The sequence below is a fragment of the Cervus canadensis genome, chromosome 18, assembly GCF_019320065.1.
Source record: "Cervus canadensis isolate Bull #8, Minnesota chromosome 18, ASM1932006v1, whole genome shotgun sequence".
In the NCBI taxonomy this organism is placed as follows: Eukaryota; Metazoa; Chordata; class Mammalia; order Artiodactyla; family Cervidae; genus Cervus; species Cervus canadensis.
Window position 1 is genome coordinate 7576882 of NC_057403.1, and position 7506 is coordinate 7584387.

The 7506-nt window shown below is 39.1% G+C and overlaps 1 pseudogene; it reads left to right on the top strand.

The window, feature by feature from the left end:
• The first annotated feature begins 6076 nt into the window (after positions 1 to 6076).
• On the top strand, positions 6077 to 6887 carry LOC122420450 (annotated as a pseudogene).
• Positions 6888 to 7506: the final 619 nt, after the last annotated feature.

Below are 7506 nucleotides of genomic sequence, written 5' to 3' on the forward strand. Positions count from 1 at the left end.
CCCTTCTGAAGTGAGAATCTAGCCAACTCAAACTTTTCATTTCATCTTGTAAAACTGAAACTCTATGCCCATTAAACAACAATTCATTAACTTTTCATTTTCCCCTTCCCCCAGTCCCCGGAAACTACTACTCTACTTTCTGTCTCTTATGATTTTGACTGCTGTTAACTATCTCACATACGTGGAATCATACCGTATTCCTCCTTCTGTGACTGGTCTATTTCTCCTAGCTTAATGCCCTTGTTAACCGAAAACAACAAAACAGCATTTTACCAGACAAGTGGGTTTATGCAGGAGCAGCAGAGAATTGCAATTTGGGACAAGCAAACTCTGGTGAAACATATCGAAGTCCAGTGAAGCAAGTAAGAGGAAACTTTTATAGAGGAGAAGAGGCAGTTGGGAGGGGCTGTTATAAACAAACAGTCCTTTGGAGGAAACTGAGAGTTCAAAGTGCAGTGGCTTTTCATTGCGTTGTGACAGTCTCTCATTGGTTGAGCTGTTGTCTGGCTTCCAGTTGCTAGCGGTAGTAGTCAAGTAGTGTCACTTCCTGCCAGAAAATGCAAGGTAACAAGCATCTCTTTCTTGCTAGGATCTGTATTGCGATCCAGCGGTACATGTGTGAGTGCTCCCCCTGCTGGTCACCCAACAACATTTTAGTGAGATTTTCCTTTATTGTTCACATTTCTCAAGTTTCATTCACATTGCATTATATTGCAGAATTTCCTTTCTTTAAATTTTATGTCTATACTGTATTTTACTTATCTGTCCATCTGTTGATGAACTGTTGCTTTGTTTCCATGTTTTAGCTATCAAACATCTGTTTGGGACCCTGCTTCTGATTCTTTGGTATAGATACCCAGAAGTAGAATTACTCGATCATATAGTTATTCTCTTTTTGATTTCCCAAGGAGCTGCCATCCTGTTTTCCAATGACTGTGCCATCTTACCTTTCTGCCCAATAGTGCATAGAACTCCAATTTCTCCACATTCTTGTCATCACTTGTTGTCTTCTATTGTTTTGACAGTAGCTATCTTAATGGCTGCAAGATGGCATTTCATTGTAGTTTTGATCTGCATTCCCCTAATGAATAGTGAAGTTGATCATCTTTTCATGTGCTTATTTGTCTTTTGTATGTCTTCTATGGAGAAACGGCCTTTCCCAAGTCCTGAATTGGGTTATTTCTAGGTTGGTTTTTTGTGTTTTTTTTTTTTGTTTGTTTGTTTGTTTGTTTTGTTTAAGAATTTTCTGCATATTTTGGATATTAATGTCTTATCAGGTATATTATTTGCAAATGTTTTCTCTTATTCAGTGAATTCTTTTTACTCTGATGATTCTGTCTTTGATACACAAAAGCTTTTTAAATCTTAGGAGGTTCAGTGTGTGTTACCTGTGCCTTTAGTGTCAAATCCAAAGAAATCATTGCCAAGTCTAATGTTGTGAATTTTTCCCTCTATTTTCTTCTAAGAATTTTATTGTTTGAGGTCTTACATTTAGGTCTTTGATCCATTTTGAGTTAATTTTTGTATGTAGGGTTAAGTAAGTGTCCAACTTCCTTCTTTTGCATGTGCATATCCAATTTTCACAGCCTCATTTGTTGAAAGAACTGTCCTTTTCCCACATTGCCCAGAACTTGGGTAAGAAGATTTCCACTTGTTCCAGGAAGCATTCTCGTATCCCCTAACCAGGATTGTGTAAGATCTTTGTAATTTTCTCTTTGAGAAAGTCATGTCTGTCTCAGCATCACATCCTTATCATCATGACTATTAAAGAATGTGAAGAAATGTCTTAGATTTTATCCTACATGCAAGATAAGAAATTATCCTGTCAACTTCATGGATGCTGTCAGAAGGCATGAGACTCCTGGGTCTGAGAAGAAAGATTTTATTATTCATGACACAAGAACAGCAAGAGCTTTGTGTTTTCATTTGTTCTTCTTGTCTGTATCAGCCTTCTCAGAGGTGATAAAAAGAGGCCCAGTTGGATATGATGCCCATAATAGGTTTACATCACAAGTGCAGGTGTGAAGGGTAAGAAATCCAAATATTTTAATGTTGGTCATGAACAAACCTGCCCAAATTTTGCCTCAGAGGAAGGCATTATTTTTATTATGTGGATCAAGTAATTAACCTGTCATTTTCCCTGGAGAATACACTGTAGACATTATCTGAAGCTGATTGATGTATGAGAAGTTCTTGATAATTTAGGACAGAAGCTGACACAAGCTGTGAAGAAACTTAAGAGAGCAAAACTTGTCTCTCAGCACCGTGCAACATTCCCTTTAAAACGTGAGCCTAATTAACCTTCTACACAAAAAGGCCCACTGAAGCTTTCTGGTCCCAAGACTAAACTTGACTGTGTGGCACACTGGAGCTGTAAATATTGGAAGAGACAAGAAGAGATGGGGTCACCAGGGAGTTTGACAGAAAACCAGCTCCAACGGTGAGGTGATGGCAAACTGGATGAGGCAACGATAGATGACAGCAAATAAAAAGGCAAGTACATCATTTTCAGAAGAAATGGAAGTGGGTTATCTTGAAGTGTAAAGAGACAAGTTACTACTGACCTATATCACAAATTATTCTGAATAGTTTGCTGATGTAAAATTTAAAGATATAAAATGATGCTTTTAGAGGAAAACAGAACGTTTCTGAGCTCTCATTGGAAAAGACAGTTCTTAGAGCAAAAATATCAACTATAAAAGAGGATATGACAAATGAGCTTGTATTGAAGTTAAGTGTTCCTACTCATGAAAAGAGAAGATAGAAAACAAGATAGAGAATTCGTTTCAGCTTGCAAAACTGAAACAGTAACTACCCATCTCTCCTTCCTCAGTACCCTAACAACTCCCTTCCTGCTCTTACTGCTGTGATTTTTACTATGATAAATATCTCATAAAAGTGGAATCATACTGTGTTTGTCTATTTGTGACTGGCTTATTTCACTTTATATGGTATCCTCAAAGTTTATCCATGTTGTGGCATATATCATTGTTTCCTCCTCTTTAAGCCTAAATAATATTCCATTGTATGTATATACCAGTTTATTTTTGTATATGATATAAGAAATGATTCCAGTCTGATTGTTTTGCATGTAGCTGTCCAGTTTCCCAACACCATCTATTGAAGAGGCTGTCTTTGCCTTATTGTATCTGCTTGTCTCCTTTGTCATAGAGAAATTGACCATTAAGTGTGGATTCACTTCTGTTCTATGTATTCTGTTCCATTGATCTATGTGTCCATTGATCTTGTGTCAGTACCACACTGTTTTGATGCCTATAGTTTTATTTATAGTGTAGTTTGAAATTGGGAGCAAGATAGCTACAGCTTTGTTTTTCCTTCTCAAGATTGTTTTGGCTATTCAGGGTCTACTGTGTTTCCATACAGACTTTATGCCTTCACTCCAGGCTTTCCCCACCATGGTTTTATTTGGGTATGAATACATACCTGTTCACTGTTATGCCCTGAAACACGCTATCTTTCTTACCCCCTGACCTGTGAGCAGGTAATGCTCACATGGACTATAAAGTCCATGGAATTCTCCAGGCCGGAATACTGGAGTGGGTAGCTGTTCCCTTCTCCAGGGGATTTTCCCAACCCAGGGATGAAACCCAGGTCTCCCACACCCAGGCATATTCTTCACCAGCTGAGCCACCAGGGAAGCCCAATTTTAAGGCAGCTTATAGCAAATATTGTCTGTGGATTGTTGCAGGGTGAAAGGATTACAAGCAGAGGAAAGGATGCCATTTTCCTGCATCCAGAAATCGGGAGGTACACCTGTTCTTCTGTATATGAAATCATCATCCAGAGATACACAGAGACCATGTAAGTTGATTTTATGAAGATGAACGTGACCGTGTGAGTTCATATGAATATGTGTCATGAGTTTAGGAATATGATGTGAGTTTGTTGGATCCTGCAAATGCTGGTAAATGTCATTTTTCCTATCTATATAAATAGCAAAATGAGTGACAGAAACAACACAAGCAATAACGATTTTGGATACTGTTCTACTATTCTTACTGACCAGAAGAGTAGAAAAACCAGACACGCCTTGTCTGCAGCATTGCTGTTGTTCCCTGATGTTTTATGTTTGGGGCTCACGCTCTGGGCCAGCGGCTCCATGGTTCTCATCTTGTACAGACATAAGCAGCAGGTCCACCACATTCGTAGGACTGATGCCTCCTCACAGGGTTCAATAATAATAAAGTTTATTTCCTACAAAATTTCCATAATAAGTGGCATTCAATTATGAAAATGAGTCTAAATTGATATAAGTTTTGCCAGTGGTTCCTATCATGAGTTCTTGAAGATGTTCCTCCTTTTCCTTTTGTCTCTTCGAATATACTTCCCAGGTGTTTTTTCTTTACCAATACTTTCATTGACGGTTCCATTCAATGGTTGAAGGTGAGGAAAGTACTAGTATTAGGGCAGAGACTCATCTCAGGGAAGTGAAGAATCCAGAGGGATGCACATGGTTTGTGTCAGTCCCTAATGTGTGTGATTTCAGCATTTCTTCCTCGTGAGACCATCCCCTTCAGGGATCATGTAAAAGAAAATTCCTGTTAAGTACAACCAGTTGTCTCCTAAGGCTGCTAACTAGAAACTTGTAATTGTTTCCAGTAATTAACAACTGAGAGAAAATTTCCAGAAATGTTCTCAGCTCCCAAGCCTGCACTCCCAGCGCTGCTGCAGGTGAAAAGCTAATTGCTGTTTTGACGGGAGGGAAGGGGAGCACAGAGTCTCAAACCCATTTATCAGGATCTGGCTGCCTCCCTCCCATGCACATACTATGACCATCCCACCGAGCCCTTGTCCTGGAAGCTGGAAGGTATATTCATTGTACTTTCGTCTGAGCAGCAAAGTCTGTGAGAGAAAGGCAGATCAAGATTCTGGGTAAGTGATCACATCAGAAACTGACACCAACACCAATTTGTTGACATTCCAGCAAGTCTAGCACGCCAGTGTATGAGAGGCACAAGGATCCATGCTTTACAAGTGCCAAATTTTGCCTCTGTGTCTTGTATGTTAATGTCGACTGAAAATATTAATTCATTGTTAATATATTCACTGGGCTCAGACAATAACATACTGATTCAGCGTATGAATGGACAATAATAATTTGTTTTGTCTTAAACTGTTTTATCACATGCTAGTGTTTTATGCCTTAAGGTTTATTGCCTACATATGATTATTCAAACATTTATATAATACATGTTATTTATTTGTGTTTCTGTCACGGGAAAAAAAGAGTCTTTGTGTTGCGATCCTCACAGTGAGACATTCTCATCTTCATGACATTGCCTTGTCCTGAGGCAGGCTCCTGCTGTATTCTACTGCCAGCAGTGATGTTCATGTGTTAAGATGCTAAGACTTTATTCATAGTATTTGGTTCCATAGAATAAAGGTTTACAAATACATGGAGTCATGTTATATGAAAATTAAAAAAATACTACAGGTCTACAAAGAGAAAACTTGTGAAATCATAATCAAATATAGATCTGGTTCATTATATACTTTCAAAAACTAGCTGTTGTACATGGCTGGTGATCAGTGCACTCTCTTTTTTTGTTTTTGGCCGTGCATCAAAGTTCATGAGATAATAGATCCTGGACCAGGGATTGAGCTTGGACCCTCTGCAGTGGAATGCAATCTTAATCATTTAAGCACCTGGGAAGTTCCTCAAACCACTGTCTTGAGTAGCCCAATGGGATTCAGTCCTCACTCTGCATTAAGAAGCAGGTTTGACAAAGACTTAACCTGTCTGGGAGTAGGTTACACTCCTCTGTATAACTAAGGTCCCTTCAGTTCCTGCCTAATGAATTTGTGAAGAATGAAGTAGGGATTGCATGATTATCTTCAGTGATTAATTTTACATATTAGTTCTCTTTAAATGTTATACATGGAACCCTTTAAAGGCTGCTGGTACCAGAAACACAAGAAGCAAATATTTCCAAGTGGGAACTATTGTTAAGTGGAGAATATTGGATTTCAGTTGACATGATGCATGTAACCCATGCCTCATATTCCCACGCAGGACATTGTAACTCAAAAGTACCAGTGACTGTGAACTGAAAGGATGGCCAGCAGCTTTTTCATGATAGGTATGATCATCTTAACACAGACCGTCATTGGAATTCTGGGGAATTTCTCAGTGCTTTCCAGTTATATCATCCTTCACTTCATGGGTTACAGGTTAAGGTCCACAGATTTGATCCTTAAGCACCTGATTGTGGCCAACTCCTTGGTCCTCCTCTCTAAAGGGGTACCCCAGACAATAACAGTCTTTGGGTGGAAGCATTTCCGCAGTGATGTTGGCTGCAAACTTCTCTTCTTTCTGCACAGAGTGGGGAGGGGAGTGTCCATCAGTAGCATCTGCCTCTTGAGTGTCTTTCAGGTGATCACGATCAGTCCCTGGAACTCCAGGTGGGCAGTGCTGAAAGTAAGAGCTCCCAAGTACGTGGTTCTCTCTATTTTCCTGTGTTGGATCCTGCAAATGCTGGTAAATGTCATTTTTCCTTTCCATATGACTGGCAAATGGAGTGACAAAAACATCACAGAGGAAAGAGATTTTGGCTACTGTTCTTCTATTGTTAATGACAAGTCTGAAGACACTTTATATGCAGCATTGCTATTATTCCCTGATGTTTTATGTTTGGGGCTCACGCTCTGGGCCGGCAGCTCCATGGTTCTCATCCTGTACAGACATAAGCAGCAGGTCCAGCACATTCGTAGGACTGATGCCTCCTCCAGGTCCTCCCCTGAGTCCAGAGCTACTAAATTCATCCTTCTGCTCGGGAGCACCTTTGTCTACTTTTATATTCTTTCCTCCATCTGTCAAGTTCTTTTGGCTCTTTTTGATCAGCCCAGCCTGTTACTTGTGGACATGAGTATAATAATTGCAGCGTGTTTCCCAACTGTCAGCCCCTTTCTGCTCATGAGCCGTAACTCCAGTATACACACACTCTATTTGGCCTGGATAAGAAATGCAAAGTCCTCTACTATTATGAGAAAAGTGTGAATTTTATTTATTTCTATTACGATCAGTTGCCAGTTCATTTATTCACCCTCAGAATCCTAATTTAAATTTTGAATCTCAAGATAATCTTATACCGGACATGCCAAGTATCTTCTTCAATATAAAGACCAATTGAAATATATTGTCATGAAATATGAATATATCAGTGAAATTTTCTTGTAGAAACGGAGTTCAGGTTTATGCATTAAACAACAGGCCTTGAAATAATCTGCATATTATGAAGTGTTCAAATGTGCTACTTTTAGTCTAACCAAGCAATTTTCCCAGAAATGAAGTAGGTATGGAATTATAGATCCAAGTATACATGAAAATGGATCAATGTGTACAGTAGTCAGAAATAAAATTGAAGAAATTAATATCCTTACAGAGTAAAGAATAGCCTGATTAGCACTCGAAGGTAAAATCAGGTAAGAGTTTGGGAGCCAGTTACAAGTTTATAGTTAACATTGTTTGCTTGGTTTTCGTTTTCC